Source organism: Dendrobates tinctorius, unplaced genomic scaffold (assembly GCF_039654945.1).
Source record: "Dendrobates tinctorius isolate UK_male_01 unplaced genomic scaffold, ASM3965494v1 ptg000272l, whole genome shotgun sequence".
NCBI classification, from domain to species: domain Eukaryota; kingdom Metazoa; phylum Chordata; class Amphibia; order Anura; family Dendrobatidae; genus Dendrobates; species Dendrobates tinctorius.
The window spans coordinates 12,511,429-12,535,967 of NW_027361939.1; the positions used below are offsets into that span (position 1 = coordinate 12,511,429).

At 41.9% G+C, this 24,539-nt stretch overlaps 28 non-coding genes across 28 annotated transcripts; 18 read left to right on the plus strand and 10 right to left on the minus strand.

The window, feature by feature from the left end:
- Positions 1-21: 21 nt before the first annotated feature.
- TRNAE-UUC (transfer RNA glutamic acid (anticodon UUC)) lies at positions 22-93 on the plus strand. Its single transcript has one exon. It is a non-coding gene; the product is annotated as a tRNA-Glu (tRNA).
- Positions 94-982: 889 nt separating this feature from the next.
- Positions 983-1,054, plus strand: TRNAE-CUC (transfer RNA glutamic acid (anticodon CUC)). The gene has a single exon. It is a non-coding gene; the product is annotated as a tRNA-Glu (tRNA).
- A 965-nt stretch (positions 1,055-2,019) lies between these two features.
- Positions 2,020-2,092, minus strand: TRNAM-CAU (transfer RNA methionine (anticodon CAU)). Its single transcript has one exon. It is a non-coding gene; the product is annotated as a tRNA-Met (tRNA).
- Positions 2,093-2,180: 88 nt separating this feature from the next.
- Positions 2,181-2,252, plus strand: TRNAE-UUC (transfer RNA glutamic acid (anticodon UUC)). Its single transcript has one exon. It is a non-coding gene; the product is annotated as a tRNA-Glu (tRNA).
- A 931-nt stretch (positions 2,253-3,183) lies between these two features.
- Positions 3,184-3,255, plus strand: TRNAE-CUC (transfer RNA glutamic acid (anticodon CUC)). Its single transcript has one exon. It is a non-coding gene; the product is annotated as a tRNA-Glu (tRNA).
- A 967-nt stretch (positions 3,256-4,222) lies between these two features.
- TRNAM-CAU (transfer RNA methionine (anticodon CAU)) lies at positions 4,223-4,295 on the minus strand. Its single transcript has one exon. It is a non-coding gene; the product is annotated as a tRNA-Met (tRNA).
- Positions 4,296-4,383: 88 nt separating this feature from the next.
- TRNAE-UUC (transfer RNA glutamic acid (anticodon UUC)) lies at positions 4,384-4,455 on the plus strand. The gene has a single exon. It is a non-coding gene; the product is annotated as a tRNA-Glu (tRNA).
- An 897-nt stretch (positions 4,456-5,352) lies between these two features.
- Positions 5,353-5,424, plus strand: TRNAE-CUC (transfer RNA glutamic acid (anticodon CUC)). The gene has a single exon. It is a non-coding gene; the product is annotated as a tRNA-Glu (tRNA).
- A 965-nt stretch (positions 5,425-6,389) lies between these two features.
- Positions 6,390-6,462, minus strand: TRNAM-CAU (transfer RNA methionine (anticodon CAU)). The gene has a single exon. It is a non-coding gene; the product is annotated as a tRNA-Met (tRNA).
- Positions 6,463-6,550: 88 nt separating this feature from the next.
- On the plus strand, positions 6,551-6,622 carry TRNAE-UUC (transfer RNA glutamic acid (anticodon UUC)). Its single transcript has one exon. It is a non-coding gene; the product is annotated as a tRNA-Glu (tRNA).
- A 1,923-nt stretch (positions 6,623-8,545) lies between these two features.
- On the minus strand, positions 8,546-8,618 carry TRNAM-CAU (transfer RNA methionine (anticodon CAU)). Its single transcript has one exon. It is a non-coding gene; the product is annotated as a tRNA-Met (tRNA).
- Positions 8,619-8,706: 88 nt separating this feature from the next.
- TRNAE-UUC (transfer RNA glutamic acid (anticodon UUC)) lies at positions 8,707-8,778 on the plus strand. The gene has a single exon. It is a non-coding gene; the product is annotated as a tRNA-Glu (tRNA).
- A 1,924-nt stretch (positions 8,779-10,702) lies between these two features.
- TRNAM-CAU (transfer RNA methionine (anticodon CAU)) lies at positions 10,703-10,775 on the minus strand. Its single transcript has one exon. It is a non-coding gene; the product is annotated as a tRNA-Met (tRNA).
- An 88-nt stretch (positions 10,776-10,863) lies between these two features.
- On the plus strand, positions 10,864-10,935 carry TRNAE-UUC (transfer RNA glutamic acid (anticodon UUC)). Its single transcript has one exon. It is a non-coding gene; the product is annotated as a tRNA-Glu (tRNA).
- An 896-nt stretch (positions 10,936-11,831) lies between these two features.
- On the plus strand, positions 11,832-11,903 carry TRNAE-CUC (transfer RNA glutamic acid (anticodon CUC)). The gene has a single exon. It is a non-coding gene; the product is annotated as a tRNA-Glu (tRNA).
- A 965-nt stretch (positions 11,904-12,868) lies between these two features.
- Positions 12,869-12,941, minus strand: TRNAM-CAU (transfer RNA methionine (anticodon CAU)). Its single transcript has one exon. It is a non-coding gene; the product is annotated as a tRNA-Met (tRNA).
- Positions 12,942-15,032: 2,091 nt separating this feature from the next.
- Positions 15,033-15,105, minus strand: TRNAM-CAU (transfer RNA methionine (anticodon CAU)). Its single transcript has one exon. It is a non-coding gene; the product is annotated as a tRNA-Met (tRNA).
- Positions 15,106-15,193: 88 nt separating this feature from the next.
- Positions 15,194-15,265, plus strand: TRNAE-UUC (transfer RNA glutamic acid (anticodon UUC)). The gene has a single exon. It is a non-coding gene; the product is annotated as a tRNA-Glu (tRNA).
- Positions 15,266-17,127: 1,862 nt separating this feature from the next.
- Positions 17,128-17,199, plus strand: TRNAE-CUC (transfer RNA glutamic acid (anticodon CUC)). Its single transcript has one exon. It is a non-coding gene; the product is annotated as a tRNA-Glu (tRNA).
- Positions 17,200-17,825: 626 nt separating this feature from the next.
- Positions 17,826-17,898, minus strand: TRNAM-CAU (transfer RNA methionine (anticodon CAU)). Its single transcript has one exon. It is a non-coding gene; the product is annotated as a tRNA-Met (tRNA).
- Positions 17,899-17,986: 88 nt separating this feature from the next.
- Positions 17,987-18,058, plus strand: TRNAE-UUC (transfer RNA glutamic acid (anticodon UUC)). Its single transcript has one exon. It is a non-coding gene; the product is annotated as a tRNA-Glu (tRNA).
- Positions 18,059-18,955: 897 nt separating this feature from the next.
- On the plus strand, positions 18,956-19,027 carry TRNAE-CUC (transfer RNA glutamic acid (anticodon CUC)). Its single transcript has one exon. It is a non-coding gene; the product is annotated as a tRNA-Glu (tRNA).
- Positions 19,028-19,992: 965 nt separating this feature from the next.
- Positions 19,993-20,065, minus strand: TRNAM-CAU (transfer RNA methionine (anticodon CAU)). The gene has a single exon. It is a non-coding gene; the product is annotated as a tRNA-Met (tRNA).
- An 89-nt stretch (positions 20,066-20,154) lies between these two features.
- On the plus strand, positions 20,155-20,226 carry TRNAE-UUC (transfer RNA glutamic acid (anticodon UUC)). Its single transcript has one exon. It is a non-coding gene; the product is annotated as a tRNA-Glu (tRNA).
- Positions 20,227-22,086: 1,860 nt separating this feature from the next.
- TRNAE-CUC (transfer RNA glutamic acid (anticodon CUC)) lies at positions 22,087-22,158 on the plus strand. Its single transcript has one exon. It is a non-coding gene; the product is annotated as a tRNA-Glu (tRNA).
- A 626-nt stretch (positions 22,159-22,784) lies between these two features.
- Positions 22,785-22,857, minus strand: TRNAM-CAU (transfer RNA methionine (anticodon CAU)). Its single transcript has one exon. It is a non-coding gene; the product is annotated as a tRNA-Met (tRNA).
- An 88-nt stretch (positions 22,858-22,945) lies between these two features.
- TRNAE-UUC (transfer RNA glutamic acid (anticodon UUC)) lies at positions 22,946-23,017 on the plus strand. The gene has a single exon. It is a non-coding gene; the product is annotated as a tRNA-Glu (tRNA).
- An 894-nt stretch (positions 23,018-23,911) lies between these two features.
- On the plus strand, positions 23,912-23,983 carry TRNAE-CUC (transfer RNA glutamic acid (anticodon CUC)). The gene has a single exon. It is a non-coding gene; the product is annotated as a tRNA-Glu (tRNA).
- The last annotated feature ends 556 nt before the right edge of the window (positions 23,984-24,539 follow it).

Below are 24,539 nucleotides of genomic sequence, written 5' to 3' on the forward strand. Positions count from 1 at the left end.
CCTTAGTGTGTAGCTATCCATTCCCATATGGTCTAGCGGATAGGATTCCTGGTTTTCACCCAGGCGGCCCGGGTTCGACTCCCGGTATGGGAACGCACCTTTTACTGTACTACTGCCAACAATCAAAGACAGAAATGTATTTTCCAGACAATAATATTTCAGGTAGATTTTGTACTTTGCAGTCAAAAATGCTGAACATCAGGGTATTTGTGGCTCTTACTGACCTTTAGCACAAGATTTCATTTTGTTTCATAGCTTAAACCATTCTCAACTACACCTTATTACTCCAAAGCGTCAAGGGACGCAACAATCCATGTGTTCTTTCTGTCACTAAGGCTCCTGTTTCCTTTCGAATCGGAAACGTTTCAGTGAGAAAGTTCTGAGTGGGTGACACAATATCCCAAGAAAAGGGGGGAGAATAGTTCCACGTGTGAGGAAAAAACCTCATGAACTACAGATTACCAACTGACGTGCTAAGTACCATGCTCATGTGGCAACTTTTTTCTTTTGTGATGTAAAAGCTATTTAATCAAAGCAAAAACTTCTTTTTTTTTTCTTTTTTTTTTTAATTTATCTTGCTGCTTAGTGTATAACTTGTCCCACGTGGATAGGACCTAGTATCCCTTGTCGACTGGTTTACTTCCTGCTATGGGAGTGACACTCCTTTGGAACTAGTACACACATTCAAAAGCTGCCCCATGCCTTGTACGTGGAAACAGTTTAGGAACTAAATTGGTTATGTTTTGGTACTGAATCGGAAAAATCTGTGGCCCTGTAGCCAAGATGGAGACAGAATCGATTGAGAAAACGAGGGACCAGTACCCCGTCTAAGAATCGAACGTTCATCTTTCAGCTTATGAGACTGATTTGCTTACAACTGTGTTAACGAGGCAAGCTGCGCAAATAGAACTGCAGAAGTTGCTTGTGCCAAGTAGAAAACTTATTTTTTTTCAGATTGTCACTGATAAGACAGCCCATCTTTTCCCATATGGTCTAGCGGTTAGGATTCCTGGTTCTCACCCAGGCGGGCCGGGTTCAACTCCCGGTATGGGAATGTACTTTTCTGTACTGCCACCAACATTCAAAGACAAAGGTGTTTTTCAGACAAAAGTATTTCAGGTAGAATTTGCGTTAAGCTGTCGAAAATTCTGAACGCCAACTTTTGGTCCGTTCGTTGTGATGAACTTTGGCACAAGATTTAATTTGGTTTCATAGCTCAAATCAATCTCAACTAGCCTCTTTTACAGCAAACGTGTCAAGAGAATCAACAACCCATGTGTCCTGTCTGTCATTTGGGTTCGCAAATTCTTACTTATCAGAAACATTTTAAATCTGAAAGGGAAAGTTCTAATTTGGTGACAGAATCTCTTCAGAAAAGAGGAGACCGCTTCCCCGTGTGAGGATCGAACTCACGAACTTCAGAATATGAGACTGACGCGCTCGCTACTGACGGGTGTTTTTCAGACAAAAGTATTTCAGGTAGATTTTGCGCTTAGCTGTCAAACAGCTCAAATCACTCTCATCTGCCTCTTTATACAGCAAACGGGTCAAGAGAAACAGCAACCCATGTGTCCCATCTGTCATTTGGGTTCACAAATCCTTACTTATCAGAAACGTGTTAGAACTGAAAGGGAAAGTTCTAAGATTTTGACAAAATCTCTTCGGAAAAGAGGAGCCTGCTGCCCCGTGTGAGGATCGAACTCACGACCTTCAGATTATGAGACTGACGCGGGTGTTTTTCAGACAAAAGTATTTCAGGTAGATTTTGCGCTTAGCTGTCAATCATTCTGAACACCAGCTTTTGGTTACATTCATTGTGACGACCTTTGGCACAAGATTTAATTTTTTTTCATAGCTCAAATCACTCTCATCTGCCTCTTTATACAGCAAACGAGTCAAGAGAACCAGCAACCCATGTATCATTTGGGTTCACAAATCCTTACTTATCAGAAACATGTTAGAACTGAACGGGAAAGTTCTAAGTTTTTGACAAAATCTCTTCGGAAAAGAGGAGCCCGCTGCCCCGTGTGAGGATCGAACTCACGACCTTCAGATTATGAGACTGACGCGCTACCTACTGCGCTAACGAGGCAAGATGCACGTGCTAATCTGCAGACGTTTCTTGTGCAAGCCCCCGAGCTGATTTTTTTCAATAGATACCAGAGTGTGTAGCTATCCATTCCCATATGGTCTAGCGGTTAGGATTCCTGGTTTTCACCCAGGCGGCCCGGGTTCGACTCCCGGTATGGGAAAGCACCTTTTACTGTACTACTGCCAACAATCAAAGACAGAAATGTATTTTCCACACAATAATATTTCAGGTAGATTTTGTACTTTGCAGTCAAAAATGCTGAACATCAGGGTATTTGTGGCTCTTACTGACCTTTAGCACAAGATTTCATTTTGTTTCATAGCTTAAACCATTCTCAACTACACCTTATTACTCCAAAGCGTCAAGGGACGCAACAATCCATGTGTTCTTTCTGTCACTAAGGCTCCTGTTTCCTTTCGAATCGGAAACGTTTCAGTGAGAAAGTTCTGAGTGGGTGACACAATATCCCAAGAAAAGGGGGGAGAATAGTTCCACGTGACACAATATCCCAAGAAAAGGGGGGAGAATAGTTCCACGTGTGAGGAAAAAACCTCATGAACTTCAGATTACCAACTGACGTGCTAAGTACCATGCTCATGTGGCAACTTTTTTCTTTTGTGATGTAAAAGCTATTTAATCAAAGCAAAAACTTCTTTTTTTTTTTTTTAATTTATCTTGCTGCTTAGTGTATAACTTGTCCCACGTGGAAAAGTGGATAGGACCTAGTATCCCTGGTCGACTGGTTTACTTCCTGCTATGGGAGTGACACTCCTTTGGAACTAGTACACACATTCAAAAGCTGCCCCATGCCTTGTACGTGGAAACAGTTTAGGAACTAAATTGGTTATGTTTTGGTACTGAATCGGAAAAATCTGTGGCCCTGTAGCCAAGATGGAGACAGAATCGATTGAGAAAACGAGGGACCAGTACCCCGTCTAAGAATCGAACGTTCATCTTTCAGCTTATGAGACTGATTTGCTTACAACTGTGTTAACGAGGCAAGCTGCACAAATAGAACTGCAGAAGTTGCTTGTGCCAAGTAGAAAACTTTTTTTTTTTTCAGATTGTCACTCATAAGACAGAACATCTTTTCCCATATGGTCTAGCGGTTAGGATTCCTGGTTCTCACCCAGGCGGCCCGGGTTCAACTCCCGGTATGGGAATGTACTTTTCTGTACTGCCACCAACATTCAAAGACAAAGGTGTTTTTCAGACAAAAGTATTTCAGGTAGAATTTGCGTTAAGCTGTCGAAAATTCTGAACGCCATCTTTTGGTCCGTTCGTTGTGATGTGAACTTTGGCACAAGATTTAATTTGGTTTCATAGCTCAAATCAATCTCAACTAGCCCCTTTTAGAGCAAACGTGTCAAGAGAATCAACAACCCATGTGTCCTGTCTGTCATTTGGGTTCGCAAATTCTTACTTATCAGAAACATTTTAAATCTGAAAGGGAAAGTTCTAATTTGGTGACAGAATCTCTTCAGAAAAGAGGAGACCGCTTCCCCGTGTGAGGATCGAACTCACGAACTTCAGAATATGAGACTGACGCGCTCGCTACTGACGGGTGTTTTTCAGACAAAAGTATTTCAGGTAGATTTTGCGCTTAGCTGTCAAACAGCTCAAATCACTCTCATCTGCCTCTTTATACAGCAAACGGGTCAAGAGAAACAGCAACCCATGTGTCCCATCTGTCATTTGGGTTCACAAATCCTTACTTATCAGAAACGTGTTAGAACTGAAAGGGAAAGTTCTAAGATTTTGACAAAATCTCTTCGGAAAAGAGGAGCCTGCTGCCCCGTGTGAGGATCGAACTCACGACCTTCAGATTATGAGACTGACGCGGGTGTTTTTCAGACAAAAGTATTTCAGGTAGATTTTGCGCTTAGCTGTCAATCATTCTGAACACCAGCTTTTGGTTACATTCATTGTGCCGACCTTTGGCACAAGATTTAATTTTTTTTCATAGCTCAAATCACTCTCATCTGCCTCTTTATACAGCAAACGAGTCAAGAGAACCAGCAACCCATGTGTCATTTGGGTTCACAAATCCTTACTTATCAGAAACATGTTAGAACTGAACGGGAAAGTTCTAAGTTTTTGACAAAATCTCTTAGGAAAAGAGGAGCTCGCTGCCCCGTGTGAGGATCGAACTCACGACCTTCAGATTATGAGACTGACGCGCTACCTACTGCGCTAACGAGGCAAGATGCACGTGCCAATCTGCAGACGTTTCTTGTGCAAGCCCCCGAGCTGATTTTTTTCAATAGATACCTCAGTGTGTAGCTATCCATTCCCATATGGTCTAGCGGTTAGGATTCCTGGTTTTCACCCAGGCGGCCCGGGTTCCACTCCCGGTATGGGAACGCACCTTTTACTGTACTACTGCCAACAATCAAAGACAGAAATGTATTTTCCACACAATAATATTTCAGGTAGATTTTGTACTTTGCAGTCAAAAATGCTGAACATCAGGGTATTTGTGGCTCTTACTGACCTTTAGCACAAGATTTCATTTTGTTTCATAGCTTAAACCATTCTCAACTACACCTTATTACTCCAAAGCGTCAAGGGACGCAACAATCCATGTGTTCTTTCTGTCACTAAGGCTCCTGTTTCCTTTCGAATCGGAAACGTTTCAGTGAGAAAGTTCTGAGTGGGTGACACAATATCCCAAGAAAAGGGGGGAGAATAGTTCCACGTGTGAGGAAAAAACCTCATGAACTTCAGATTACCAACTGACGTGCTAAGTACCATGCTCATGTGGCAACTTTTTTCTTTTGTGATGTAAAAGCTATTTAATCAAAGCAAAAACTTCTTTTTTTTTTCTTTTTTTTTTTAATTTATCTTGCTGCTTAGTGTATAACTTGTCCCATGTGGAAAAGTGGATAGGACCTAGTATCCCTGGTCGACTGGTTTACTTCCTGCTATGGGAGTGACACTCCTTTGGAACTAGTACACACATTCAAAAGCTGCCCCATGCCTTGTACGTGGAAACAGTTTAGGAACTAAATTGGTTATGTTTTGGTACTGAATCGGAAAAATCTGTGGCCCTGTAGCCAAGATGGAGACAGAATCGATTGAGAAAACGAGGGACCAGTACCCCGTCTAAGAATCGAACGTTCATCTTTCAGCTTATGAGACTGATTTGCTTACAACTGTGTTAACGAGGCAAGCTGCGCAAATAGAACTGCAGAAGTTGCTTGTGCCAAGTAGAAAACTTATTTTTTTTCAGATTGTCACTGATAAGACAGCACATCTTTTCCCATATGGTCTAGCGGTTAGGATTCCTGGTTCTCACCCAGGCGGGCCGGGTTCAACTCCCGGTATGGGAATGTACTTTTCTGTACTGCCACCAACATTCAAAGACAAAGGTGTTTTTCAGACAAAAGTATTTCAGGTAGAATTTGCGTTAAGCTGTCGAAAATTCTGAACGCCAACTTTTGGTCCGTTCGTTGTGATGAACTTTGGCACAAGATTTAATTTGGTTTCATAGCTCAAATCAATCTCAACTAGCCTCTTTTACAGCAAACGTGTCAAGAGAATCAACAACCCATGTGTCCTGTCTGTCATTTGGGTTCGCAAATTCTTACTTATCAGAAACATTTTAAATCTGAAAGGGAAAGTTCTAATTTGGTGACAGAATCTCTTCAGAAAAGAGGAGACCGCTTCCCCGTGTGAGGATCGAACTCACGAACTTCAGAATATGAGACTGACGCGCTCGCTACTGACGGGTGTTTTTCAGACAAAAGTATTTCAGGTAGATTTTGCGCTTAGCTGTCAAACAGCTCAAATCACTCTCATCTGCCTCTTTATACAGCAAACGGGTCAAGAGAAACAGCAACCCATGTGTCCCATCTGTCATTTGGGTTCACAAATCCTTACTTATCAGAAACGTGTTAGAACTGAAAGGGAAAGTTCTAAGATTTTGACAAAATCTCTTCGGAAAAGAGGAGCCTGCTGCCCCGTGTGAGGATCGAACTCACGACCTTCAGATTATGAGACTGACGCGGGTGTTTTTCAGACAAAAGTATTTCAGGTAGATTTTGCGCTTAGCTGTCAATCATTCTGAACACCAGCTTTTGGTTACATTCATTGTGACGAACTTTGGCACAAGATTTAATTTTTTTTCATAGCTCAAATCACTCTCATCTGCCTCTTTATACAGCAAACGAGTCAAGAGAACCAGCAACCCATGTGTCATTTGGGTTCACAAATCCTTACTTATCAGAAACATGTTAGAACTGAACGGGAAAGTTCTAAGTTTTTGACAAAATCTCTTCGGAAAAGAGGAGCCCGCTGCCCCGTGTGAGGATCGAACTCACGACCTGCAGATTATGAGACTGACGCGCTACCTACTGCGCTAACGAGGCAAGATGCACGTGCCAATCTGCAGACGTTTCTTGTGCAAGCCCCCGAGCTGATTTTTTTCAATAGATACCTCAGCGTGTAGCTATCCATTCCCATATGGTCTAGCGGTTAGGATTCCTGGTTTTCACCCAGGCGGCCCGGGTTCCACTCCCGGTATGGGAACGCACCTTTTACTGTACTACTGCCAACAATCAAAGACAGAAATGTATTTTCCAGACAATAATATTTCAGGTAGATTTTGTACTTTGCAGTCAAAAATGCTGAACATCAGGGTATTTGTGGCTCTTACTGACCTTTAGCACAAGATTTCATTTTGTTTCATAGCTTAAACCATTCTCAACTACACCTTATTACTCCAAAGCGTCAAGGGACGCAACAATCCATGTGTTCTTTCTGTCACTAAGGCTCCTGTTTCCTTTCGAATCGGAAACGTTTCAGTGAGAAAGTTCTGAGTGGGTGACACAATATCCCAAGAAAAGGGGGGAGAATAGTTCCACGTGTGAGGAAAAAACCTCATGAACTTCAGATTACCAACTGACGTGCTAAGTACCATGCTCATGTGGCAACTTTTTTCTTTTGTGATGTAAAAGCTATTTAATCAAAGCAAAAACTTCTTTTTTTTTTTTTTTTTTTAATTTATCTTGCTGCTTAGTGTATAACTTGTCCCACGTGGATAGGACCTAGTATCCCTGGTCGACTGGTTTACTTCCTGCTATGGGAGTGACACTCCTTTGGAACTAGTACACACATTCAAAAGCTGCCCCATGCCTTGTACGTGGAAACAGTTTAGGAACTAAATTGGTTATGTTTTGGTACTGAATCGGAAAAATCTGTGGCCCTGTAGCCAAGATGGAGACAGAATCGATTGAGAAAACGAGGGACCAGTAACCCGTCTAAGAATCGAACGTTCATCTTTCAGCTTATGAGACTGATTTGCTTACAACTGTGTTAACGAGGCAAGCTGCGCAAATAGAACTGCAGAAGTTGCTTGTGCCAAGTAGAAAACTTATTTTTTTTCAGATTGTCACTGATAAGACAGCACATCTTTTCCCATATGGTCTAGCGGTTAGTATTCCTGGTTCTCACCCAGGCGGGCCGGGTTCAACTCCCGGTATGGGAATGTACTTTTCTGTACTGCCACCAACATTCAAAGACAAAGGTGTTTTTCAGACAAAAGTATTTCAGGTAGAATTTGCATTAAGCTGTCGAAAATTCTGAACGCCATCTTTTGGTCCGTTCGTTGTGATGAACTTTGGCACAAGATTTAATTTGGTTTCATAGCTCAAATCAATCTCAACTAGCCCCTTTTAGAGCAAACGTGTCAAGAGAATCAACAACCCATGTGTCCTGTCTGTCATTTGGGTTCGCAAATTCTTACTTATCAGAAACATTTTAAATCTGAAAGGGAAAGTTCTAATTTGGTGACAGAATCTCTTCAGAAAAGAGGAGACCGCTTCCCCGTGTGAGGATCGAACTCACGAACTTCAGAATATGAGACTGACGCGCTCGCTACTGACGGGTGTTTTTCAGACAAAAGTATTTCAGGTAGATTTTGCGCTTAGCTGTCAAACAGCTCAAATCACTCTCATCTGCCTCTTTATACAGCAAACGGGTCAAGAGAAACAGCAACCCATGTGTCCCATCTGTCATTTGGGTTCACAAATCCTTACTTATCAGAAACGTGTTAGAACTGAAAGGGAAAGTTCTAAGATTTTGACAAAATCTCTTCGGAAAAGAGGAGCCTGCTGCCCCGTGTGAGGATCGAACTCACGACCTTCAGATTATGAGACTGACGCGGGTGTTTTTCAGACAAAAGTATTTCAGGTAGATTTTGCGCTTAGCTGTCAATCATTCTGAACACCAGCTTTTGGTTACATTCATTGTGACGACCTTTGGCACAAGATTTAATTTTTTTTCATAGCTCAAATCACTCTCATCTGCCTCTTTATACAGCAAACGAGTCAAGAGAACCAGCAACCCATGTGTCATTTGGGTTCACAAATCCTTACTTATCAGAAACATGTTAGAACTGAACGGGAAAGTCCTAAGTTTTTGATAAAATCTCTTCGGAAAAGAGTAGCCCGCTGCCCCGTGTGAGGATCGAACTCACGACCTTCAGATTATGAGACTGACGCGCTACCTACTGCGCTAACGAGGCAAGATGCACGTGCCAATCTGCAGACGTTTCTTGTGCAAGCCCCCGAGCTGATTTTTTTCAATAGATACCTCAGTGTGTAGCTATCCATTCCCATATGGTCTAGCGGTTAGGATTCCTGGTTTTCACCCAGGCGGCCCGGGTTCGACTCCCGGTATGGGAACGCACCTTTTACTGTACTACTGCCAACAATCAAAGACAGAAATGTATTTTCCAGACAATAATATTTCAGGTAGATGCAAAAATGCTGAACATCAGGGTATTTGTGGCTCTTACTGACCTTTAGCACAAGATTTCATTTTGTTTCATAGCTTAAACCATTCTCAACTACACCTTATTACTCCAAAGCGTCAAGGGACGCAACAATCCATGTGTTCTTTCTGTCACTAAGGCTCTTGTTTCCTTTCGAATTGGAAACGTTTCAGTGAGAAAGTTCTGAGTGGGTGACACAATATCCCAAGAAAAGGGGGGAGAATAGTTCCACGTGTGAGGAAAAAACCTCATGAACTTCAGATTACCAACTGACGTGCTAAGTACCGTGCTCATGTGGCAACTTTTTTCTTTTGTGATGTAAAAGCTATTTAATCAAAGCAAAAACTTCTTTTTTTTTTTTTTTTTTTTTTTTAATTTATCTTGCTGCTTAGTGTATAACTTGTCCCACGTGGAAAAGTGGATAGGACCTAGTATCCCTGGTCGACTGGTTTACTTCCTGCTATGGGAGTGACACTCCTTTGGAACTAGTACACACATTCAAAAGCTGCCCCATGCCTTGTACGTGGAAACAGTTTAGGAACTAAATTGGTTATGTTTTGGTACTGAATCGGAAAAATCTGTGGCCCTGTAGCCAAGATGGAGACAGAATCGATTGAGAAAACGAGGGACCAGTACCCCGTCTAAGAATCGAACGTTCATCTTTCAGCTTATGAGACTGATTTGCTTACAACTGTGTTAACGAGGCAAGCTGCACAAATAGAACTGCAGAAGTTGCTTGTGCCAAGTAGAAAACTTATTTTTTTTCAGATTGTCACTCATAAAACAGCACATCTTTTCCCATATGGTCTAGCGGTTAGGATTCCTGGTTCTCACCCAGGCGGCCCGTGTTCAACTCCCGGTATGGGAATGTACTTTTCTGTACTGCCACCAACATTCAAAGACAAAGGTGTTTTTCAGACAAAAGTATTTCAGGTAGAATTTGCGTTAAGCTGTCGAAAATTCTGAACGCCATCTTTTGGTCCGTTCGTTGTGATGTGAACTTTGGCACAAGATTTAATTTGGTTTCATAGCTCAAATCAATCTCAACTAGCCCCTTTTAGAGCAAACGTGTCAAGAGAATCAACAACCCATGTGTCCTGTCTGTCATTTGGGTTCGCAAATTCTTACTTATCAGAAACATTTTAAATCTGAAAGGGAAAGTTCTAATTTGGTGACAGAATCTCTTCAGAAAAGAGGAGACCGCTTCCCCGTGTGAGGATCGAACTCACGAACTTCAGAATATGAGACTGACGTGCTCGCTACTGACGGGTGTTTTTCAGACAAAAGTATTTCAGGTAGATTTTGCGCTTAGCTGTCAAACAGCTCAAATCACTCTCATCTGCCTCTTTATACAGCAAACGGGTCAAGAGAAACAGCAACCCATGTGTCCCATCTGTCATTTGGGTTCACAAATCCTTACTTATCAGAAACGTGTTAGAACTGAAAGGGAAAGTTCTAAGATTTTGACAAAATCTCTTCGGAAAAGAGGAGCCTGCTGCCCCGTGTGAGGATCGAACTCACGACCTTCAGATTATGAGACTGACGCGGGTGTTTTTCAGACAAAAGTATTTCAGGTAGATTTTGCGCTTAGCTGTCAATCATTCTGAACACCAGCTTTTGGTTACATTCATTGTGACGACCTTTGGCACAAGATTTAATTTTTTTTCATAGCTCAAATCACTCTCATCTGCCTCTTTATACAGCAAACGAGTCAAGAGAACCAGCAACCCATGTGTCATTTGGGTTCACAAATCCTTACTTATCAGAAACATGTTAGAACTGAACGGGAAAGTTCTAAGTTTTTGACAAAATCTCTTCGGAAAAGAGGAGCCCGCTGCCCCGTGTGAGGATCGAACTCACGACCTTCAGATTATGAGACTGACGCGCTACCTACTGTGCTAACGAGGCAAGATGCACGTGCCAATCTGCAGACGTTTCTTGTGCAAGCCCCCGAGCTGATTTTTTTCAATAGATACCTCAGTGTGTAGCTATCCATTCCCATATGGTCTAGCGGTTAGGATTCCTGGTTTTCACCCAGGCGGCCCGGCTTCGACTCCCGGTATGGGAACGCACCTTTTACTGTACTACTGCCAACAATCAAAGACAGAAATGTATTTTCCAGACAATAATATTTCAGGTAGATTTTGTACTTTGCAGTCAAAAATGCTGAACATCAGGGTATTTGTGGCTCTTACTGACCTTTAGCACAAGATTTCATTTTGTTTCATAGCTTAAACCATTCTCAACTACACCTTATTACTCCAAAGCATCAAGGGACGCAACAATCCATGTGTTCTTTCTGTCACTAAGGCTCCTGTTTCCTTTCGAATTGGAAACGTTTCAGTGAGAAAGTTCTGAGTGGGTGACACAATATCCCAAGAAAAGGGGGGAGAATAGTTCCACGTGTGAGGAAAAAACCTCATGAACTTCAGATTACCAACTGACGTGCTAAGTACCATGCTCATGTGGCAACTTTTTTCTTTTGTGATGTAAAAGCTATTTAATCAAAGCAAAAACTTCTTTTTTTTTTTTTTTTTTTTTAATTTATCTTGCTGCTTAGTGTATAACTTGTCCCATGTGGAAAAGTGGATAGGACCTAGTATCCCTGGTCGACTGGTTTACTTCCTGCTATGGGAGTGACACTCCTTTGGAACTAGTACACACATTCAAAAGCTGCCCCATGCCTTGTACGTGGAAACAGTTTAGGAACTAAATTGGTTATGTTTTGGTACTGAATCGGAAAAATCTGTGGCCCTGTAGCCAAGATGGAGACAGAATCGATTGAGAAAACGAGGGACCAGTACCCCGTCTAAGAATCGAACGTTCATCTTTCAGCTTATGAGACTGATTTGCTTACAACTGTGTTAACGAGGCAAGCTGCGCAAATAGAACTGCAGAAGTTGCTTGTGCCAAGTAGAAAACTTATTTTTTTTCAGATTGTCACTGATAAGACAGCACATCTTTTCCCATATGGTCTAGCGGTGAGGATTCCTGGTTCTCACCCAGGCGGCCCGGGTTCAACTCCCGGTATGAGAATGTACTTTTCTGTACTGCCACCAACATTCAAAGACAAAGGTGTTTTTCAGACAAAAGTATTTCAGGTAGAATTTGCGTTAAGCTGTCGAAAATTCTGAACGCCATCTTTTGGTCCGTTCGTTGTGATGAACTTTGGCACAAGATTTAATTTGGTTTCATAGCTCAAATCAATCTCAACTAGCCCCTTTTACAGCAAACGTGTCAAGAGAATCAACAACCCATGTGTCCTGTCTGTCATTTGGGTTCGCAAATTCTTACTTATCAGAAACATTTTAAATCTGAAAGGGAAAGTTCTAATTTGGTGACAGAATCTCTTCAGAAAAGAGGAGACCGCTTCCCCGTGTGAGGATCGAACTCACGAACTTCAGAATATGAGACTGACGCGCTCGCTACTGACGGGTGTTTTTCAGACAAAAGTATTTCAGGTAGATTTTGCGCTTAGCTGTCAAACAGCTCAAATCACTCTCATCTGCCTCTTTATACAGCAAACGGGTCAAGAGAAACAGCAACTCATGTGTCCCATCTGTCATTTGGGTTCACAAATCCTTACTTATCAGAAACGTGTTAGAACTGAAAGGGAAAGTTCTAAGTTTTTGACAAAATCTCTTCGGAAAAGAGGAGCCTGCTGCCCCGTGTGAGGATCGAACTCACGACCTTCAGATTATGAGACTGACGCGGGTGTTTTTCAGACAAAAGTATTTCAGGTAGATTTTGCGCTTAGCTGTCAATCATTCTGAACACCAGCTTTTGGTTACATTCATTGTGACGACCTTTGGCACAAGATTTAATTTTTTTTCATAGCTCAAATCACTCTCATCTGCCTCTTTATACAGCAAACGAGTCAAGAGAACCAGCAACCCATGTGTCATTTGGGTTCACAAATCCTTACTTATCAGAAACATGTTAGAACTGAACGGGAAAGTTCTAAGTTTTTGACAAAATCTCTTCGGAAAAGAGGAGCCCGCTGCCCCGTGTGAGGATCGAACTCACGACCTTCAGATTATGAGACTGACGCGCTACCTACTGCGCTAACGAGGCAAGATGCACGTGCCAATCTGCAGACGTTTCTTGTGCAAGCCCCCGAGCTGATTTTTTTCAATAGATACCTCAGTGTGTAGCTATCCATTTCCATATGGTCTAGCGGTTAAGATTCCTGCTTTTCACCCAGGCGGCCCGGGTTCGACTCCCGGTATGGGAACGCACCTTTTACTGTACTACTGCCAACAATCAAAGACAGAAATGTATTTTCCAGACAATAATATTTCAGGTAGATTTTGTACTTTGCAGTCAAAAATGCTGAACATCAGGGTATTTGTGGCTCTTACTGACCTTTAGCACAAGATTTCATTTTGTTTCATAGCTTAAACCATTCTCAACTACACCTTATTACTCCAAAGCGTCAAGGGACGCAACAATCCATGTGTTCTTTCTGTCACTAAGGCTCCTGTTTCCTTTCGAATCGGAAACGTTTCAGTGAGAAAGTTCTGAGTGGGTGACACAATATCCCAAGAAAAGTGGGGAGAATAGTTCCACGTGTGAGGAAAAAACCTCATGAACTTCAGATTACCAACTGACGTGCTAAGTACCATGCTCATGTGGCAACTTTTTTCTTTTGTGATGTAAAAGCTATTTAATCAAAGCAAAAACTTCTTTTTTTTTTCTTTTTTTTTTTAATTTATCTTGCTGCTTAGTGTATAACTTGTCCCACGTGGAAAAGTGGATAGGACCTAGTATCCCTGGTCGACTGGTTTACTTCCTGCTATGGGAGTGACACTCCTTTGGAACTAGTACACACATTCAAAAGCTGCCCCATGCCTTGTACGTGGAAACAGTTTAGGAACTAAATTGGTTATGTTTTGGTACTGAATCGGAAAAATCTGTGGCCCTGTAGCCAAGATGGAGACAGAATCGATTGAGAAAACGAGGGACCAGTACCCCGTCTAAGAATCGAACGTTCATCTTTCAGCTTATGAGACTGATTTGCTTACAACTGTGTTAACGAGGCAAGCTGCGCAAATAGAACTGCAGAAGTTGCTTGTGCCAAGTAGAAAACTTATTTTTTTTCAGATTGTCACTGATAAAACAGCATATCTTTTCCCATATGGTCTAGCGGTTAGGATTTCTGGTTCTCACCCCGGCGGCCCGGGTTCAACTCCCGGTATGGGAATGTACTTTTCTGTACTGCCACCAACATTCAAAGACAAAGGTGTTTTTCAGACAAAAGTATTTCAGGTAGAATTTGCGTTAAGCTGTCGAAAATTCTGAACGCCATCTTTTGGTCCGTTCGTTGTGATGAACTTTGGCACAAGATTTAATTTGGTTTCATAGCTCAAATCAATCTCAACTAGCCCCTTTTACAGCAAACGTGTCAAGAGAATCAACAACCCATGTGTCCTGTCTGTCATTTGGGTTCGCAAATTCTTACTTATCAGAAACATTTTAAATCTGAAAGGGAAAGTTCTAATTTGGTGACAGAATCTCTTCAGAAAAGAGGAGACCGCTTCGTGTGAGGATCGAACTCACGAACTTCAGAATATGAGACTGACGCGCTCGCTACTGACGGGTGTTTTTCAGACAAAAGTATTTCAGGTAGATTTTGCGCTTAGCTGTCAAACAGCTCAAATCACTCTCATCTGCCTCTTTATACAGCAAACGGGTCAAGAGAAACAGCAACCCATGTGTCCCATCTGTCATTTGGGTTCACAAATCCTTACTTATCAGAAACGTGTTAGAACTGAAAGGGAAAGTTCTAAGTTTTTGACAAAATCTCTTTGGAAAAGAGGAGCCTGCTGCCCCGTGTGAGGATCGAACTCACGACCTTCAGATTATGAGACTGACGCGGGTGTTTTTCAGACAAAAGTATTTCAGGTAGATTTTGCGCTTAGCTGTCAATCATTCTGAACACCAGCTTTTGGTTACATTCATTGTGACGACCTTTGGCACAAGATTTAATTTTTTTTCATAGCTCAAATCACTCTCATCTGCCTCTTTATACAGCAAACGGGTCAAGAGAACCAGCATCCCATGTGTCATTTGGGTTCACAAATCCTTACTTATCAGAAACGTGTTAGAAATGAACGGGAAAGTTCTAAGTTTTTGACAATTTCTCTTCGGAAAAGAGGAGCCCGCTGCCCCGTGTGAGTATCGAACTCACGACCTTCAGATTATGAGACTGACGCGCTTCCTACTGCGCTAACGAGGCAAGATGCACGTGCCAATCTGCAGACGTTTCTTTTGCAAGCCCCCGAGCTGATTTTTTTCAATAGATACCTCAGTGTGTAGCTATCCATTCCCTTATGGTCTAGCGGTTAGGATTCCTGGTTTTCACCCAGGCGGCCCGGGTTCGACTCCCGGTATGGGAACACACCTTTTACTGTACTACTGCCAACAATCAAAGACAGAAATGTATTTTCCAGACAATAATATTTCAGGTAGATTTTGTACTTTGCAGTCAAAAATGCTGAACATCACGGTATTTGTGGCTCTTACTGACCTTTAGCACAAGTTTTCGTTTTGTTTCATAGCTTAAACCATTCTCAACTACACCTTATTACTCCAAAGCGTCAAGGGACGCAACAATCCATGTGTTCTGTCTGTCACTAAGGCTCCTGTTTCCTTTCGAATCGGAAACGTTTCAGTGAGAAAGTTCTGAGTGGGTGACACAATATCCCAAGAAAAGGGAGGAGAATAGTTCCACGTGTGAGGAAAAAACCTCATGAACTTCAGATTACCAACTGACGTGCTAAGTACCATGCTCATGTGGCAACTTTTTTCTTTTGTGATGTAAAAGCTATTTAATCAAAGCAAAAACTTCTTTTTTTTTTTTTTTTTAATTTATCTTGCTGCTTAGTGTATAACTTGTCCCACGTGGAAAAGTGGATAGGACCTAGTATCCCTGGTCGACTGGTTTACTTCCTGCTATGGGAGTGACACTCCTTTGGAACTAGTACACACATTCAAAAGCTGCCCCATGCCTTGTACGTGGAAACAGTTTAGGAACTAAATTGGTTATGTTTTGGTACTGAATCGGAAAAATCTGTGGCCCTGTAGCCAAGATGGAGACAGAATCGATTAAGAAAACGAGGGACCAGTACCCCGTCTAAGAATCGAACGTTCATCTTTCAGCTTATGAGACTGATTTGCTTACAACTGTGTTAACGAGGCAAGCTGCGCAAATAGAACTGCAGAAGTTGCTTGTGCCAAGTAGAAAACTTATTTTTTTTCAGATTGTCACTGATAAGACAGCACATCTTTTCCCATATGGTCTAGCGGTTAGGATTCCTGGTTCTCACCCAGGCGGGCCGGGTTCAACTACCGGTATGGGAACGCACCTTTTACTGTACTACTGCCAACAATCAAAGACAGAAATGTATTTTCCAGACAATAATATTTCAGGTAGATTTTGTACTTTGCAGTCAAAAATGCTGAACATCAGGGTATTTGTGGCTCTTACTGACCTTTAGCACAAGATTTCATTTTGTTTCATAGCTTAAACCATTCTCAACTACACCTTATTACTCCAAAGCGTCAAGGGACGCAACAATCCATGTGTTCTTTCTGTCACTAAGGCTCCTGTTTCCTTTCGAATCGGAAACGTTTCATTGAGAAAGTTCTGAGTGGGTGACACAATATCCCAAGAAAAGGGGGGAGAATAGTTCCACGTGTGAGGAAAAAACCTCATGAACTTCAGATTACCAACTGACGTGCTAAGTACCATGCTCATGTGGCAACTTTTTTCTTTTGTGATGTAAAAGCTATTTAATCAAAGCAAAAACTTCTTTTTTTTTTTTTTTTTTTTTTTAATTTATCTTGCTGCTTAGTGTATAACTTGTCCCACGTGGAAAAGTGGATAGGACCTAGTATCCCTGGTCGACTGGTTTACTTCCTGCTATGGGAGTGACACTCCTTTGGAACTAGTACACACATTCGAAAGCTGCCCCGTGCCTTGTACGTGGAAACAGTTTAGGAACTAAATTGGTTATGTTTTGGTACTGAATCGGAAAAATCTGTGGCCCTGTAGCCAAGATGGAGACAGAATCGATTGAGAAAACGAGGGACCAGTACCCCGTCTAACAATCGAACGTTCATCTTTCAGCTTATGAGACTGATTTGCTTACAACTGTGTTAACGAGGCAAGCTGCGCAAATAGAACTGCAGAAGTTGCTTGTGCCAAGTAGAAAACTTATTTTTTTTCAGATTGTCACTGATAAGATAGCACATCTTTTCCCATATGGTCTAGCGGTTAGGATTCCTGGTTCTCACCCAGGCGACCCGGGTTCAACTCCCGGTATGGGAATGTACTTTTCTGTACTGCCACCAACATTCAAAGACAAAGGTGTTTTTCAGACAAAAGTATTTCAGGTAGAATTTGCGTTAAGCTGTCGAAAATTCTGAACGCCATCTTTTGGTCCGTTCGTTGTGATGAACTTTGGCACAAGATTTAATTTGGTTTCATAGCTCAAATCAATCTCAACTAGCCCCTTTTAGAGCAAACGTGTCAAGAGAATCAACAACCCATGTGTCCTGTCTGTCATTTGGGTTCGCAAATTCTTACTTATCAGAAACATTTTAAATCTGAAAGGGAAAGTTCTAATTTGGTGACAGAATCTCTTCAGAAAAGAGGAGACCGCTTCCCCGTGTGAGGATCGAACTCACGAACTTCAGAATATGAGACTGACGCGCTCGCTACTGACGGGTGCTTTTCAGACAAAAGTATTTCAGGTAGATTTTGCGCTTAGCTGTCAAACAGCTCAAATCACTCTCATCTGCCTCTTTATACAGCAAACGGGTCAAGAGAAACAGCAACCCATGTGTCCCATCTGTCATTTGGGTTCACAAATCCTTACTTATCAGAAACGTGTTAGAACTGAAAGGGAAAGTTCTAAGATTTTGACAAAATCTCTTCGGAAAAGAGGAGCCTGCTGCCCCGTGTGAGGATCGAACTCACGACCTTCAGATTATGAGACTGACGCTCTACCTACTGCGCTAACGAGGCAAGATGCACGTGCCAATCTGCAGACGTTTCTTGTGCAAGCCCCCGAGCTGATTTTTTTCAATAGATACCTCAGTGTGTAGCTATCCATTCCCATATGGTCTAGCGGTTAGGATTCCTGGTTTTCACCCAGGCGGCCCGGGTTCGACTCCCGGTATGGGAACGCACCTTTTACTGTACTACTGCCAACAATCAAAGACAGAAATGTATTTTCCAGACAATAATATTTCAGGTAGATTTTGTACTTTGCAGTCAAAAATGCTGAACATCAGGGTATTTGTGGCTCTTACTGACCTTTAGCACAAGATTTCATTTTGTTTCATAGCTTAAACCATTCTCAACTACACCTTATTACTCCAAAGCGTCAAGGGACGCAACAATCCATGTGTTCTTTCTGTCACTAAGGCTCCTGTTTCCTTTCGAATCGGAAACGTTTCAGTGAGAAAGTTCTGAGTGGGTGACACAATATCCCAAGAAAAGTGGGGAGAATAGTTCCACGTGTGAGGAAAAAACCTCATGAACTTCAGATTACCAACTGACGTGCTAAGTACCATGCTCATGTGGCAACTTTTTTCTTTTGTGATGTAAAAGCTATTTAATCAAAGCAAAAACTTCTTTTTTTTTTCTTTTTTTTTTTAATTTATCTTGCTGCTTAGTGTATAACTTGTCCCACGTGGAAAAGTGGATAGTACCTAGTATCCCTGGTCGACTGGTTTACTTCCTGCTATGGGAGTGACACTCCTTTGGAACTAGTACACACATTCAAAAGCTGCCCCATGCCTTGTACGTGGAAACAGTTTAGGAACTAAATTGGTTATGTTTTGGTACTGAATCGGAAAAATCTGTGGCCCTGTAGCCAAGATGGAGACAGAATCGATTGAGAAAACGAGGGACCAGTACCCCGTCTAAGAATCGAACGTTCATCTTTCAGCTTATGAGACTGATTTGCTTACAACTGTGTTAACGAGGCAAGCTGCGCAAATAGAACTGCAGAAGTTGCTTGTGCCAAGTAGAAAACTTATTTTTTTTCAGATTGTCACTGATAAAACAGCATATCTTTTCCCATATGGTCTAGCGGTTAGGATTTCTGGTTCTCACCCAGGCGGCCCGGGTTCAACTCCCGGTATGGGAATGTACTTTTCTGTACTGCCACCAACATTCAAAGACAAAGGTGTTTTTCAGACAAAAGTATTTCAGGTAGAATTTGCGTTAAGCTGTCGAAAATTCTGAACGCCATCTTTTGGTCCGTTCGTTGTGATGAACTTTGGCACAAGATTTAATTTGGTTTCATAGCTCAAATCAATCTCAACTAGCCCCTTTTACAGCAAACGTGTCAAGAGAATCAACAACCCATGTGTCCTGTCTGTCATTTGGGTTCGCAAATTCTTACTTATCAGAAACATTTTAAATCTGAAAGGGAAAGTTCTAATTTGGTGACAGAATCTCTTCAGAAAAGAGGAGACCGCTTCCCCGTGTGAGGATCGAACTCACGAACTTCAGAATATGAGACTGACGCGCTCGCTACTGACGGGTGTTTTTCAGACAAAAGTATTTCAGGTAGATTTTGCGCTTAGCTGTCAAACAGCTCAAATCACTCTCATCTGCCTCTTTATACAGCAAACAGGTCAAGAGAAACAGCAACCCATGTGTCCCATCTGTCATTTGGGTTCACAAATCCTTACTTATCAGAAACGTGTTAGAACTGAAAGGGAAAGTTCTAAGTTTTTGACAAAATCTCTTCGGAAAAGAGGAGCCTGCTGCCCCGTGTGAGGATCGAACTCACGACCTTCAGATTATGAGACTGACGCGGGTGTTTTTCAGACAAAAGTATTTCAGGTAGATTTTGCGCTTAGCTGTCAATCATTCTGAACACCAGCTTTTGGTTACATTCATTGTGACGACCTTTGGCACAAGATTTAATTTTTTTTCATAGCTCAAATCACTCTCATCTGCCTCTTTATACAGCAAACGGGTCAAGAGAACCAGCATCCCATGTGTCATTTGGGTTCACAAATCCTTACTTATCAGAAACGTGTTAGAAATGAACGGGAAAGTTCTAAGTTTTTGACAATTTCTCTTCGGAAAAGAGGAGCCCGCTGCCCCGTGTGAGTATCGAACTCACGACCTTCAGATTATGAGACTGACGCGCTACCTACTGCGCTAACGAGGCAAGATGCACGTGCCAATCTGCAGACGTTTCTTTTGCAAGCCCCCCGAGCTGATTTTTTTCAATAGATACCTCAGTGTGTAGCTATCCATTCCCTTATGGTCTAGCGGTTAGGATTCCTGGTTTTCACCCAGGCGGCCCGGGTTCGACTCCCGGTATGGGAACACACCTTTTACTGTACTACTGCCAACAATCAAAGACAGAAATGTATTTTCCAGACAATAATATTTCAGGTAGATTTTGTACTTTGCAGTCAAAAATGCTGAACATCAGGGTATTTGTGGCTCTTACTGACCTTTAGCACAAGATTTCGTTTTGTTTCATAGCTTAAACCATTCTCAACTACACCTTATTACTCCAAAGCGTCAAGGGACGCAACAATCCATGTGTTCTGTCTGTCACTAAGGCTCCTGTTTCCTTTCGAATCAGAAACGTTTCAGTGAGAAAGTTCTGAGTGGGTGACACAATATCCCAAGAAAAGGGAGGAGAATAGTTCCCCGTGTGAGGAAAAAACATCATGAACTTCAGATTACCAACTGACGTGCTAAGTACCATGCTCATGTGGCAACTTTTTTCTTTTGTGATGTAAAAGCTATTTAATCAAAGCAAAAACTTCTTTTTTTTTTTTTTTTTAATTTATCTTGCTGCTTAGTGTATAACTTGTCCCACGTGGAAAAGTGGATAGGACCTAGTATCCCTGGTTGACTGGTTTACTTCCTGCTATGGGAGTGACACTCCTTTGGAACTAGTACACACATTCAAAAGCTGCCCCATGCCTTGTACGTGGAAACAGTTTAGGAACTAAATTGGTTATGTTTTGGTACTGAATCGGAAAAATCTGTGGCCCTGTAGCCAAGATGGAGACAGAATCGATTGAGAAAACGAGGGACCAGTACCCCGTCTAACAATCGAACGTTCATCTTTCAGCTTATGAGACTGATTTGCTTACAACTGTGTTAACGAGGCAAGCTGCGCAAATAGAACTGCAGAAGTTGCTTGTGCCAAGTAGAAAACTTATTTTTTTTCAGATTGTCACTGATAAGACAGCACATCTTTTCCCATATGGTATAGCGGTTAGGATTCCTGGTTCTCACCCAGGCGGGCCGGGTTCAACTCCCGGTATGGGAACGCACCTTTTACTGTACTACTGCCAACAATCAAAGACAGAAATGTATTTTCCAGACAATAATATTTCAGGTAGATTTTGTACTTTGCAGTCAAAAATGCTGAACATCAGGGTATTTGTGGCTCTTACTGACCTTTAGCACAAGATTTCATTTTGTTTCATAGCTTAAACCATTCTCAACTACACCTTATTACTCCAAAGCGTCAAGGGACGCAACAATCCATGTGTTCTTTCTGTCACTAAGGCTCCTGTTTCCTTTCGAATCGGAAACGTTTCATTGAGAAAGTTCTGAGTGGGTGACACAATATCCCAAGAAAAGGGGGGAGAATAGTTCCACGTGTGAGGAAAAAACCTCATGAACTTCAGATTACCAACTGACGTGCTAAGTACCATGCTCATGTGGCAACTTTTTTCTTTTGTGATGTAAAAGCTATTTAATCAAAGCAAAAACTTCTTTTTTTTTTTTTTTTTTTTTAATTTATCTTGCTGCTTAGTGTATAACTTGTCCCACGTGGAAAAGTGGATAGGACCTAGTATCCCTGGTCGACTGGTTTACTTCCTGCTATGGGAGTGACACTCCTTTGGAACTAGTACACACATTCGAAAGCTGCCCCGTGCCTTGTACGTGGAAACAGTTTAGGAACTAAATTGGTTATGTTTTGGTACTGAATCGGAAAAATCTGTGGCCCTGTAGCCAAGATGGAGACAGAATCGATTGAGAAAACGAGGGACCAGTACCCCGTCTAACAATCGAACGTTCATCTTTCAGCTTATGAGACTGATTTGCTTACAACTGTGTTAACGAGGCAAGCTGCACAAATAGAACTGCAGAAGTTGCTTGTGCCAAGTAGAAAACTTATTTTTTTTCAGATTGTCACTGATAAGACAGCACATCTTTTCCCATATGGTCTAGCGGTTAGGATTCCTGGTTCTCACCCAGGCGACCCGGGTTCAACTCCTGGTATGGGAATGTACTTTTCTGTACTGCCACCAACATTCAAAGACAAAGGTGTTTTTCAGACAAAAGTATTTCAGGTAGAATTTGCGTTAAGCTGTCGAAAATTCTGAACGCCATCTTTTGGTCCGTTCGTTGTGATGAACTTTGGCACAAGATTTAATTTGGTTTCATAGCTCAAATCAATCTCAACTAGCCCCTTTTACAGCAAACGTGTCAAGAGAATCAACAACCCATGTGTCCTGTCTGTCATTTGGGTTCGCAAATTCTTACTTATCAGAAACATTTTAAATCTGAAAGGGAAAGTTCTAATTTGGTGACAGAATCTCTTCAGAAAAGAGGAGACCGCTTCCCCGTGTGAGGATCGAACTCACGAACTTCAGAATATGAGACTGACGCGCTCGCTACTGACGGGTGTTTTTCAGACAAAAGTATTTCAGGTAGATTTTGCGCTTAGCTGTCAAACAGCTCAAATCACTCTCATCTGCCTCTTTATACAGCAAACGGGTCAAGAGAAACAGCAACCCATGTGTCCCATCTGTCATTTGGGTTCACAAATCCTTACTTATCAGAAACGTGTTAGAACTGAAAGGGAAAGTTCTAAGATTTTGACAAAATCTCTTCGGAAAAGAGGAGCCTGCTGCCCCGTGTGAGGATCGAACTCACGACCTTCAGATTATGAGACTGACGCGCTACCTACTGCGCTAACGAGGAAAGATGCACGTGCCAATCTGCAGACGTTTCTTGTGCAAGCCCCCGAGCTGATTTTTTTCAATAGATACCTCAATGTGTAGCTATCCATTCCCATATGGTCTAGCGGTTAGGATTCCTGGTTTTCACCCAGGCGGCCCGCGTTCGACTCCCGGTATGGGAACGCACCTTTTACTGTACTACTGCCAACAATCAAAGACAGAAATGTATTTTCCAGACAATAATATTTCAGGTAGATTTTGTACTTTGCAGTCAAAAATGCTGAACATCAGGGTATTTGTGGCTCTTACTGACCTTTAGCACAAGATTTCATTTTGTTTCATAGCTTAAACCATTCTCAACTACACCTTATTACTCCAAAGCGTCAAGGGACGCAACAATCCATGTGTTCTTTCTGTCACTAAGGCTCCTGTTTCCTTTCGAATCGGAAACGTTTCAGTGAGAAAGTTCTGAGTGGGTGACACAATATCCCAAGAAAAGGGGGGAGAATAGTTCCACGTGTGAGGAAAAAACCTCATGAACTTCAGATTACCAACTGACGTGCTAAGTACCATGCTCATGTGGCAACTTTTTTCTTTTGTGATGTAAAAGCTATTTAATCAAAGCAAAAACTTCTTTTTTTTTTTTTTTTTTTAATTTATCTTGCTGCTTAGTGTATAACTTGTCCCACGTGGAAAAGTGGATAGGACCTAGTATCCCTGGTCGACTGGTTTACTTCCTGCTATGGGAGTGACACTCCTTTGGAACTAGTACACACATTCAAAAGCTGCCCCATGCCTTGTACGTGGAAACAGTTTAGGAACTAAATTGGTTATGTTTTGGTACTGAATCGGAAAAATCTGTGGCCCTGTAGCCAAGATGGAGACAGAATCGATTGAGAAAACGAGGGACCAGTACCCCGTCTAAGAATCGAACGTTCATCTTTCAGCTTATGAGACTGATTTGCTTACAACTGTGTTAACGAGGCAAGCTGCGCAAATAGAACTGCAGAAGTTGCTTGTGCCAAGTAGAAAACTTATTTTTTTTCAGATTGTCACTGATAAGACAGCACAACTTTTCCCATATGGTCTAGCGGTTAGGATTCCTGGTTCTCACCCAGGTGGCCCGGGTTCAACTCCTGGTATGGGAATGTACTTTTCTGTACTGCCACCAACATTCAAAGACAAAGGTGTTTTTCAGACAAAAGTATTTCAGGTAGAATTTGCGTTAAGCTGTCGAAAATTCTGAACGCCATCTTTTGGTCCGTTCGTTGTGATGAACTTTGGCACAAGATTTAATTTGGTTTCATAGCTCAAATCAATCTCAACTAGCCCCTTTTAGAGCAAACGTGTCAAGAGAATCAACAACCCATGTGTCCTGTCTGTCATTTGGGTTCGCAAATTCTTACTTATCAGAAACATTTTAAATCTGAAAGGGAAAGTTCTAATTTGGTGACAGAATCTCTTCAGAAAAGAGGAGACCGCTTCCCCGTGTGAGGATCGAACTCACGAACTTCAGAATATGAGACTGACGCGCTCGCTACTGACGGGTGTTTTTCAGACAAAAGTATTTCAGGTAGATTTTGCGCTTAGCTGTCAAACAGCTCAAATCACTCTCATCTGCCTCTTTATACAGCAAACGGGTCAAGAGAAACAGCAACCCATGTGTCCCATCTGTCATTTGGGTTCACAAATCCTTACTTATCA